General features: G+C 37.2%; 2 pseudogenes across 1 annotated transcript; both read right to left on the reverse strand.

Annotated features, from left to right (window-relative positions):
• Window positions 1-315: 315 nt before the first annotated feature.
• LOC103273628 lies at window positions 316-1,674 on the reverse strand (annotated as a pseudogene).
• Window positions 1,675-5,213: 3,539 nt separating this feature from the next.
• LOC103273626 lies at window positions 5,214-5,832 on the reverse strand (annotated as a pseudogene). Its single transcript, XR_505198.1, has one exon. The product of XR_505198.1 is annotated as a transmembrane protein 126A pseudogene (transcript).
• Window positions 5,833-12,198: the final 6,366 nt, after the last annotated feature.

Below are 12,198 nucleotides of genomic sequence, written 5' to 3' on the forward strand. Positions count from 1 at the left end.
GACACTTCTCAAAAAAAACAAAACATCCAAGCAGCCAATAGACACATGAAAAAATGCTCAGCCTCATTAATTGTCAAAGAAATGCAAATTAAAACCACACTTGTTTGTGTTTTTGGGTCATAGTCAAAAAATCATTGCTAAAACTCTTTTTTTTTTTTTTTGTCACCACAATGTTTTATTTAGCCTGCCAACAAAATGAACAGGTGAGGACTTCTGAAGCCGAACCATGCAAGTAATAATAAAGGGACACCAAAAAGTATTAACAGCAAAAAGAAAAGCAGTTACCATAAAAACCAGAAACAAGTGTTTCACATTTCACAGCAGTCCTTTGGCAGTACTGGTAGGTGTTTCTGCTTCCAACAGCAGGGATGTGAAGAAAGCCCCTGGTCTTAGCAAAAGGACAACCACATTTCTCCCTGGTAGCTGACATTCCAAGTCACTCCACACCACACTGCTCCACGTAGCAGGCTTCTGTAAGCCCGATCTCACGGGTGCCCCTGAAACACCAAAAACAAGACGGACAGGGCAGACAAGTAAACAAAGTTTCCAGTAAGGCATCAGGAGAGGCGGCTGGCTGGGCCTTTCATTTCACCAGCTCCAAGAAAAGTTTTGATTTTCATTTTCCACCAAGCCCAATATTCAGAAGATTAACCAGCAGGCTCAAGTCAAAGGTTTGGAAGACAGTCCCCCCTCCTTTTTTTTTTGGTAAATGTTTCCTATAAAAGGGGAAATAAAGTTCTACTTTATAAAAAAAACGGAGTACCTTAACAGTAAAAATATATGTTTGTATTTCTTTTTAAAAAGATATTTAACAACAATGCTTCAGAAGACTTGACTTAACCCCATCCCCACCGCCTGCCACTTGTCCACCCGGCACAGATACATTAAGGCAAAGGATCCCAAAGAGTCGTGTCCACCTGGGCCCTGGGCTGGCGATCAAGCCGAACACACGCCGCTCCTTGCAGGTCAACCGCAAGGCTTTTCTCTCATGTTCACCGAAGCATCCTGCATCCCCAAGGAGACTCTCTCGGCCACGTTGATGAACAGGCCTGTGTCCACCACACCTGGGGTCATTTCGACAGCTGCGTTCCCTTCACTCCATCTGTGCACCCGGTCAAACTTCCAGTCCGAGATGAAATGCCCATTCTCGGTCACCACGGGACCCGCCTCGCGGACGGCCATTCGGAGTTCCACCACACCCCCGAACTTCTGGCTCACAGCTCGGCTCCCTGGGACGTAGGCCACTGGGATGACCTCGATGGGGGCTCCCTGGTGCCACCCATCCCCGAGGTCCTTGGAGTCTTTTCTGGACTCAGCAATCACAATGAAGCGGGTCAGGCAGCCTCCTCCGCGCTTGATGAGGTTGAGGTCGGCATCTGCTGCATCCATCCGCACCGGCGACGGCGAGGTCAGTCTCTGGGTGTCCCTCCAGGTCGCGGAGGGCGAAGCCGTGCTGCAGGATGAGCCGGCGGGCCTGGCGGGAAGTGGGAAGGCGGACGAGGTTCAGATGCTCTGCTTCACTCTCTCAGCTATTCGTGGCACGGCACGGACCGTCGTCGAACCACTTCTGATCCCCGGCACTTGGTGGTCCTGCACGTGACTCTCCACGACCGCGCGCCCCGCCAGCCCCTTGGCCTCCTCGGCCTTGGACATGGCGGGCGCGGCCGGGCTCCCCGCGGCCAGGGCTTGCGCCGCCGGCCCCGCTAAAGCTCTTCGCAGTAACTTTTCGGTCTGTTTCTTTCTCCCAGGAATTTGACGGTTTGAGGACTTACGTTTAAGCTTTCAATCCATTTTTAGTTGATTTTTGCGTATGATCTGGGGGTTTAATTTTATTCTCTTGTACACGGATGCACAATTTTCCTAACACTAACAATTAAAGATGCTATCATTTTTTTTTAATTGAGTGTTCTTGGCCCGTTGGTTGAAAACAGTTGTTGTAGATGCACTGGCTTGCTTTGGGATCCTGATTGTGTTCCACTGGTCTGTATGTCTATTTTTATGCCAGCACCACTGTTTTGATGACTATAGTTTTACAACGTACTTTAAAATCGGATGGTGTGATGCCTCCAACTTTGTTCTGAAGACTCTTTGTTCTTTGTTTTCAAGATCGATTTGATTATTTAGGTTTCTTCATGATTTCATACATTTTTTAGGTTTTTAAAATTTCTGTAGTAACAGTCATTAAAATTTTAATGGGGATTGCACTGAATGTGTAGCTGACTTTGGGAAATGTGGATATTTTGACAATATTAATTCTTCCCACCCATGAAAATGGAATATATTTCTACTTATTCATGTTACTGATTTTTTAAATTAATGTTGTATAATATTCAGTTTACAGGTTTTGTACTTCCTAGCTTAAATTTATTCCTGAGCATTTTATGCTTTTTGATGTTATTGCAAATAGGATTCTTTTCTTAATTTCTTTTTCAGGTAGTTTTTTGTTTGTGTATAGAAACATCACTCATATTGTATAGTGGTTTTGTGTCCTGCAGCTGTTCTGAATTTCTTTACTAGTTTTAACACTTTATTGGTTGAGTCTTTAGGGTTTTCTAGAAATATGGTTTTGTAATCTGCAAACAGTTAATTTTACTTCTTTCTTTCCAATTTAGATACATTTAATTCTTCTTGTCAAATATCTCTGGCTCAGATTTTCAGTACTACATTGAATAGAAGTGACGAGAGTGGGCATCTTTACCTTGTGGTAGATTTTAGAGAACCTAAACAGACATCTAAAAAACTTACCATCCAACAAATGCTGAATATACATTCTTCTCATCGTTGCATGGAACCAGTCTCCAAAATGGACCATATGCTTGGTCATAAAGCAAGTCTCATTAAATTCAAAAATATCAAAATTATGCCAAGAATCTTCTCAGTCCACAGTGTAATATAATTAGAAATCAACATTAAGAAAATTTCCCAAAACTACACTACTATGTGGAAACTGAACAACTCATTCTTGAATGATCATTAGGTAAACAATAAAATTAAGGTAGCAATCAAAAAATTTGTTGAAACAAATGAAAATAGTGATACAACATACCAAAACCTCTGGGAAACAGCAAAAGGAGTTCTGAGCAAAAAGTTTATAACATTAAATGCATACATCAAAAGATAGATCAGAAATTAACAGCTTAACCTTACACCTCAAGGAACTAGAAAAACAAGGACAATCTAAACCTAAAGCTAGCAGAAGAAAAGAAATAATATAGATCAGAACACACAGGATAAATGAATCAAAAAGTTAATTATTTGAAAGGACAAACGAAATCAACAGACTACTAGCTAGACTAACCAAGAAAGAAAGAGAAAAGAAAATTCAAATTCAATCAGAAATGACAGAGGAGACTTAATAACTGACACCACAAAAATAAAAAGATCATCAGAGACAATTATGAACACCTCTATGGCAACAAACAGGAAAAACTAAGGCAATGGATAAATTCCTGGAAACAAACAACCTCCCAAGACTGGACCAGAAAGAAATAAATACCCTGAATAGACCAATAAGGAACAATGAAATTAAATCAGTAATACAAAATTTCCCAAAAACAATTTTAAGAAGCCCAGGGCCAGATTAATTTTTAGCCAAATTTTATCAAATGTACAATGAAGAGCTGGTACTAATTCTACTAACACTATTCCAGGAAATTGAGGAGGAGGGACTTCTTCCTAATTCATTCTATGAAACCAGTATCACACTGATACCAAAATCAGGTAAGGACACAAAAACAACAAAAAAAAACTACAGGCCTATTTCCCTGATGACTACGGATGCTACAATTCTTAACAAAATACTAGCAAACCAAATTCAACAACATATCAAAAAAATTATCCATCATGACCAAGTGGATTTTATTCCAGAAATGCAACGATGGTAAATAGCCACAAATCAGTAAACATGATACACCACATAAGCAGAAGCAAAAATACAAATCATATGATCATCTCAATAGATGCAGAAAAGGTATTTGACAAAATCCAACATCTTTCATCATAAAAACCCTCAATAAGCTGGGCATTGAATGAACATATCTCCAAATAATAAGAGCTGTACACAGCAAACCCACAGTAACATTATTCTTAACTGAGAAAAGTTGAAAACAATCCCCTTCAGAAAAGGAACAAGACTATTTAGAGTATTTTATTTATTTATTTTTTGAGATGGAGTCTCATTCTGTCACCCAGGCTGGAGTGCAGAGTCATGCTCATGGCTAACGCAGACTTGACCTGCTGGATTCAGGTGATCCTTCCACCTCAGCCTTCCAAGTAGCTGGAACTACAGGTGTGTGCCACTATGCCGGGCTAATTTTTTGACCTATCATAGAGACAAGGTCTCACCAATTTGTCTAGGCTGGTCTTGAACCCCCGGGCTCAGGCAATCATCTCGCCTATGCCTCCAAAAGTATTGGGATTACAGGCCTGAGTCACGGTTCCTGGCTTTGTTTCTTTTTGAATAGCTTTAGAGGATACAAATCATTTTTGGTTACATTGTTGTATTGTATAGAAGAAATCTGGGCTTTAAGTGTACCCATCACTCCCATGTGTGCACACTGTACCCGATAGGTGATTTTTTTTGGTTGTATTTTAAATCTACTTTGTAGAACTCTTCTAAGCATTTTAATAGAAGGTACTTCTAGTGATGACAAACTCTATCAGTTCTTATTTGTCCAGGAAAGATTTTATTTCTCTTTCATTTCTAAAGAATGATTTGGCCAGGGTAGGATTTGTTGTTGGACGATTTTCTTTTTAAAGTGCTTTGAATACATCGTACCACCCACCCTCTCTTGATCTGCAAAGTTTCAGCTGAGAAATCTATTAGTCTCATGGGGTATTCTTTACTTGTAGTAATAAGTTGCTTTTCCTTTGCTGTTTTCAAAATTCTCCTTTTCTTTGGTTTTGACAATTTAATTATAGCGTGTCTTGGTGTAGATCTCTTTATGTTTAACCTATTTGGAGACTTTTGGGCTTCTTGAATCTGGATGTCTATTTGTTTTCAAAGATTTGGGAAGTTTCTGTTCATTATTTCTATAAATAATCTTTCTACTCCTTTAATCTGTCTCTCTTCCTCCTGAATCTTTTAAGATGTGTATTTGATTTGCTTGATGATGTCCTCAAGTCCTACAGACTTCCTTAACTCTTTTTTATTCTTTTCTTTTTTCTGACTAGGTAACTTCAAATGACTTTTTAAATTTTTTTAAAAATTTTTGCCATTTTATTTTTGTGTACATATTGCTTTAAAATCAGTGAATTTCTAGGCCAGGTTCGGGTAATTGAAGGGCCTTAATAAGTAGTTTATATTGTCTAGACCCAAGGTATGCTGCAAACGCAGTCTGGAGCAAAACGGGAAATAACATCTTTCTAAAGACAGGCACAGAAATCCTAATCCAGTAATTTAAGATGTTTCCTTTCTCTGGTAGCAGAGTTGATTCATACCTGGCTGCTAGGCCACCATGCACAGGTGTAGCCAAGACAACAGGATACAGACCACCAAAAACAAGACCAACTAATCCAACTAATTGTTTCACAATTCAAATCACCTGTATTCAAAGGAAAACTTACAAAACTTTTGTAAGCTACATTTGATGTCAAAAATGGGATCACAGTCATTGGTAAGCCAGCAGCTATATGAGCTTGTGTCACGTTCAAGGTGCGGCGAAAAAGACTGTTTGCTATTAGGCCACAGAGACCAGCATTAAGTTCAACATATGTTGATCCATGTTCAAGGAAGTTCCTGACTGCTTCGGGAAGCTGGTTAATTTTTCTCGTTATGATATCGAAAATTGTTAAGTTTTTCCTGTTGGTATCACCAGGTTTGTGATTTTCCATCTTGAGCCTCTGCTTCCTTCAGCAGCTGCTACCTCTCCAGGTCTTCCTCGGTCACGCTTGACTCAACTAGCCCGGCGCAGCCATCTTCAGCTGCCACGTGACTCAGTCTCAAATGATTTTTTTCAATGCATAAATTTTTTCTTCTGAACGATTGAGCGTGTTTTTGAAGCTCTCTATCACATTTTGCATTTAATTTATTGTATTCAATGCTTTGGCCTGAAAGTAATACATGCCAAAAAGTAAAGACCAGATTGAGCTGTAATGGTCCTCTTAATCTCAATGACTGGGAAGTAAAATTCTTCCCCATGACCAGAAGAGAATAAACTAGAATATTTGGCAAATGTCAGTAAGAAGTACTATACTTAATAATATCTTTGTATTTCTACTAAAAAGACAAACATCTTACCTGTTTTAAGTTCTTTTGTTCTTTCTTCTGTTACACATTGTTATTATATATAAATATATTTTTAGATTCTTATTAAATATATGTTCCTTTTAAAATTTTGGAGGTCTTAGGATTTTTTTTAGACAATTATAAACTTTACTAAAGGTCTTAGGTCATTATATAAAACAATAAACTTTAATAAAATGCTTTATTTTTCCTTATTTCTTGCATTGCTGACAGCAGTCTGCTAGGTTTATTTACTTTTGTGTGTGAAAGTACCTCTTAGTGAAGAATTTGTTAGGATAGAAAGTCATCATAATGTCCTTGTATATGAAAGACATTTTTACTGAATATAAATTTTAGGTTCCAAGTACTTTTAGTATTTAAAAAATATTATCCCATATCTTCTTGCATCCTGTGGTGATATTAAGAAATTTGAAGTCAGATTCTTGTTCTTTTGTGTGAGATTTGTTCTTTTTGTCTGAAAACTTTTAGAATATTTCTTAAATTATAATAATTTAGGTATTCTTAAATTTATAATAATTTGTCTGAATATGTGATTTCATCTCTAGTTTTTAGTATTCTATAAGCTTTTTCAATTGTGTCTTTTTTTTCTTTAACTCTGAAAAACTTATTTCCATTAATTTTTAAAATAGTTTTTTTCTCATTTATTTTTAGTCTAAAAGTTCATTTATCTAGAAGGTGGCATGCCTCTTTCTATTATCCATACCCCTTAGATTGTCTCCTTCTCCTACTTTACTTCTGCCTTCTGGGAGGTTTTAAATTTGATATATCAGATTTCTTATCCCCTTTTCAGTTCAATTAAATCTTCTATTTATTATGTCTATCATTTATTTTAATTGTTGTTTATTGCAATAATGCATGTTTATACTTTATTTTTCTATTTGGCTGGTTCATATTTCTGTTTTTGATTTGCATTGAAATATCTTTACTTATCCCATAAGCATATTTATTAATGCTGTTTTAAACAAATAGGTCTTTTGACAAAATTCAGTACCTAATATTATACCAGGGATACAAGGAAGTTTTCTCAATTTGATAAAGAACATTTATGGAAAAATCTACAGTTAACATCACACTTAATGGTCAAATGTTGGACACTCTTTCTCTGACCAGAAGCAAAGCGAGGATGCTTACTCTCATCACTTATGTGCATCATATTTTTAATATTATTCTGAAGATCCTACCTAGTGAAGTAAGGCAAGAAAAAGAAATGAAATCCATAAAGATGAAAAAGAAATAAAATTGTCTATATTTGCAGATGTCATGTTTGTTTACATAAAAAAATCAAAACATATCTCCAAAATAACTGCAGAGCTAATACATAAATTTAGCAATGTTGTAAGATACCAGGGAAATATATATAAATTAATTGTATTTTTATATAATAGCCATAAACAAATGCTACTACTAACGTTCATCAAAATTCTTTTTGTAATCATGTCAAAAATATAAAATATATAGTAAATATGTTGTTTAACCTTCTCTGCCAGATGATATATTTTATTTATTTGATATCTTTTTAAAAATTAGTTCTCTTCCTGTAAATCTGTTTATTTTTGGCTGTCAGTTCAAGCTCCTCTAGGAGTATCAGCTACCCTGTCTGCAATATGTCTGTGTATTTTTTTTTTTTTTTGACTTGGGGTCTCACTCCTTTGCTGGAGTGCAGTGGCATGCATACTCATGGCCATCCCAGCATCGAACTTCTGGGCTCCAGCGATCCTTCCGCCTCAGCCTTACAAGTAGCCGGAATTATAGACGTGCACTGCCACACCTGGCTGTTTTTTATTTTTTATTGTAGAGCTAAGGTCTTGCCAAGTTGCCTGGGCTGGTCGTGAACCCACGGGCTCAGGCAATCCACTCGCTTCGGCCTCCCATAGTGCTGGGATTACAGATTGAATCACCGAGCCTGGCCATGTCTGTGTATTTTTCAGTGAGTTTAAAGAGAAGAAAGACTAAGCCTCAGAATGAAGATTTTTTTCTTAGTCTGTTTTGTGATGCTATAACATAATGCCACTGACTGGGTAATTTATTTATTTATTTTGAGTCAAAGTCTCACTCTGTCACCCAGGTTGGAATGCAGTGGCATAATCATGGCTCATCACAGCTTCGACCACCTAAGCTCAGGCAATCCTTCTGCACCAGCCTCCTAAGTAGCTGGGACTATAGGCATGCCACCATCTCAGCTAATTTTTTTTTATATTTCATAGATATGAGGTCTTGCTATGTTTCCTATATTATGTATATTTATATAAAACAATAAACTTTAATAAAATGCTTTATTTTTCCTTATTTCTTGCATTGCTGACAGAAATCTGCTAGATTCTGTCCTGACCTCAAGTGATCCTTCTGCTTTCCAAAGTTCTGGTATTATAGGTGTGAGTCACCAAGCCTGGCTGGATTTGGTAATTTATAAAATACAGAAATGTATTCCTCACAATTTTGGAGGCTTGGTTGTCTAAAACCAAGGTACCAGTATAGAGTGTCTGGTGAATACCTTCTTGCTGTTTTCTCACATGGCAGAAAGTGGAGGGGTTAGCAGGAAGGAATTTTGTGTCCTCACGTGGCAAAAGAGCAAACAAGAGTGAACCCATTCCCGCAAGCACATTTTATAATGGCATCAATCCACTCATGAAGGAAGAGCCATCATGACCCAAACACCTCCTATTAGGTTCCATCTCTCAACATTTTGCACCGGGGATTAAGTTGTCCTCACGTGGCTTTTGGTGGACGTATTCAGACCACAAGCCACCCCCAAGCAGCATTGAACCTTTGTGGAGTGTCCTCGTTTACTGTCTCTGCAACTATCAATTCTTTTGTTCATAGTTTCACCTCTAAGCACCTAATGAAAGGCAACTTTGGGAGGCTGTCGTTCTCACTAGGTTGAATTCACCAGCTTTCACATTTTTGAACTATAAAAACTCACCCAATAGTTTTGTTCAATACCGCATTTATACTGTCCTACTATTATCCTGTGACTCCTGTATCTACAGCTTAGGTTTTCAACCTTGATTTCTCCTGCAAAGGGACAAATTAAGATTGGTTCCTTTCCTCACAATGCAGGAATGGCTAGATTAATAAAACTTTTTTCCCAAACTATTCTTCTATTGTCTCCTCTGACCATTCTGGGCCTAGAATGCAGGGATCCCCTTTAAGTGCACAAACATGGACAGCATTCAGTCACTTTAGGGATGCATTACAGTTCTAGTTCCTCCTCCTCCTCCTCCTCCTCCTCCTCCTCCTCTTCTTCTTCTTCTTTCTCCTCCTCTTCTTCTTGCTTCTGAAATACATGCTTTCTTTTCACTTTTATAATTATACATGGATTTTGAAGAAACCAGTATTCTGTGTTTGTCATTAATCTAGGCAGAAACCAGAAGCTTCCAAAATGGTGCTTGAAAAAAAATTAATCGGTTGCCTTTATCAGTTAGAAATGCAAGCTAAAATTTGAAATTGTGAAGAGACTTAAGTTCCATATGAGCTTGTCTATTGCAGCCCTCAAATGGTTAATGCTGGATAGTCATAGATGATACTAAATTATCTGTTCCATATTCTGCCTCAATGAGAGAACTGCCGAAAAACTAACCTCTTGGATTAATGAGATTTATTCATGGAATTCTGGAATCTCCCCCTAGCCATATGATTTCATGGTAGCTAGGAACATAACTTCTGGCAAAAGTTGCTTATGTCATAGTTCACAATTGTGGGTTTAACCACAAAGTCATGAGGAATTTGCCATATGAGGAAATGACAAAACATAGACGATGTCTTTATTGCATAGGGGATGAGCCATCTTTTTGAGAAGAATGAAAGGGGAAGCCCAATAGAACATGTACAAACTCAAAGTTAAGAATAAAATAAGAAACCAGAAAAACAAAATCGGTGCCTCTAGGAATTGGGTTTACTGAATAACTGTTTTAATTTTAAAAAGTGTGTCTTCAATCGCATTGGCAGGTAAACACGGACTTTTGACTCCCTTACCAAAATCAATGCTGCAGAAACTAGAGCAGCAAGAAGAAAACATGGATCTTAGGAATAGCAACCACAAACTCTTTGGAGACTGAAGGTTGTCATGAACTTGAGGAGTGGGAGAAGACGTATCTGCTTGTGGTAGTTGTAGTGTGTCTCTAGCACTTTTGGGCACTGCTCTTTTGTTTCCCTCAGTGCTCTAAAAAGTCATCATTCTATTCAGCTGGAATAATTTTATGACCAATTTGTTTTTTATCAGTCAGAATTGTATTACCAGCAGCTGCATAACTCCTATATGCCCATCACAGTTTCAACAGTTATCAACTCATGGCTAACCTGGTTTTATTTTACACCATTATCCACCTTCTCATTTCCCCGGATTATTCTGAAGACATAACATCATTTTATTAATAAATATTTCAATATCTGCACCTAAAAAAATTAAAAGGGACTCTTAAAACATACTGCAAGAATTTAAGTGTCACCATTTTGCAACTATTAATGGCATAAATGATCTAGACAATTATCAACGACTGCTGCCATCACATAGAAAGAGACAATTATGTGCTTTTTCATGAAAATACCCGCCTATGAATTATTTTTGGGGAAAAAAGTATTTGAATGTGATCAAACCTTTAGATGTAGCTACTATTTTTAGAAATTATGGGGAGCAAAGGATAAGTGAAACGATAACACAACGATGCAATAAATAAAATCCAGAGTATAAAAATACTCTCTGGACGATGAGGTTTCTTTTATAAAGAAATCTTAAGGGGATGATGAAGTTTCTTCTGTAAAGAAATCTTAAGAGGAGAAACAGAGAGAAATAGAGATAGAAAAGAGGAAGAAGGAGATATGTTAAGAGAGAGAACTTATGACAAATTAAAAGACATCAACAAATTACAATGTATGGAATATATTTATTGTTTAACCTCCACTTTTTAATTCTAAAAGAAATGAGATACAAAAAAACCCACATCAAAACTGTAGAGCTTACTAAATTATTATACGGCGAATGCCAAGATTAAGAAACAGAACTTTACCAAGCCCTTCCATGTATCTGATTCCCACCACAACCCCCTTTCTCTCCATACTATCTTGACCTTTATGTACATACTTCTTTTAAAAGTTTTTATAATATTTTTAACCTATGTGTGCAGTTCTGCACACTGCAGGTCAGATTTACCCAACCCTGATTTTCCTTTCAATTTACTGTTAAGAACCCAATCTGTTTGACCTGTCAAATTTCCCGCAGTCTGGATTTGTAGATGGCATGGCCCTGGTACAGTTCAACGTGTTCCTGTTTTCTGTATTTCCTGAAAATTGCTGACTGGATCTAGGGGCTCAGCTAGACTTAGAATACTCTTTATTTTTAGCACTATATTTTTCCATCCGATGACATCCAATGTCTGATGGTCTTTTTATGATACCAGTAGCCACTGATGGGTGCTTGGGTGCCTAGATCCATCAACTCATTGGGAGTTCCAAAGTAATGATATTGTAATTATATCATTTTTTGGGTCATTTATCTGGTGGAACACTTTTATTAAGAGATGCTTCTCCTCAAATACTACTTTATTACCCAGTAACATTTCATCTAGGAAAGGCAGGGTACATACTTGATTCTTTCAATTTACTTACTAGTTATCAGCATCATAAATTTCTGCTCTATAACTCTCTCAAAGGTGGTGAATTAGTCTTTATAATATAATTATGAACTCACAGATTTAAAGACCTAGATAGGTATTCATCCATTGAAATTATTATTTATATTGAAGTTTAAATGGTACTATCATTGGCCAGAAGGAGGCTCTTCAAGTTGACTTCTGAGTATTTTTGATAGAGCCTAGAAATATTTGATAACTTCTTTGATATAATTCCAGGCTCATCTTGTGCATTTCTTGCCCGAGACATGAAAATTCATCATTTTTCTAAGAATCCCACCCTTTCTCTTAGTGAGAAATTAACACTTCAGGACTGCAATCTGGGTTCTA

This window comes from Carlito syrichta, unplaced genomic scaffold (genome assembly GCF_000164805.1).
Source record: "Carlito syrichta isolate Samal-C Ts95f unplaced genomic scaffold, Tarsius_syrichta-2.0.1 Scaffold314107, whole genome shotgun sequence".
Taxonomy (NCBI): Eukaryota; Metazoa; Chordata; class Mammalia; order Primates; family Tarsiidae; genus Carlito; species Carlito syrichta.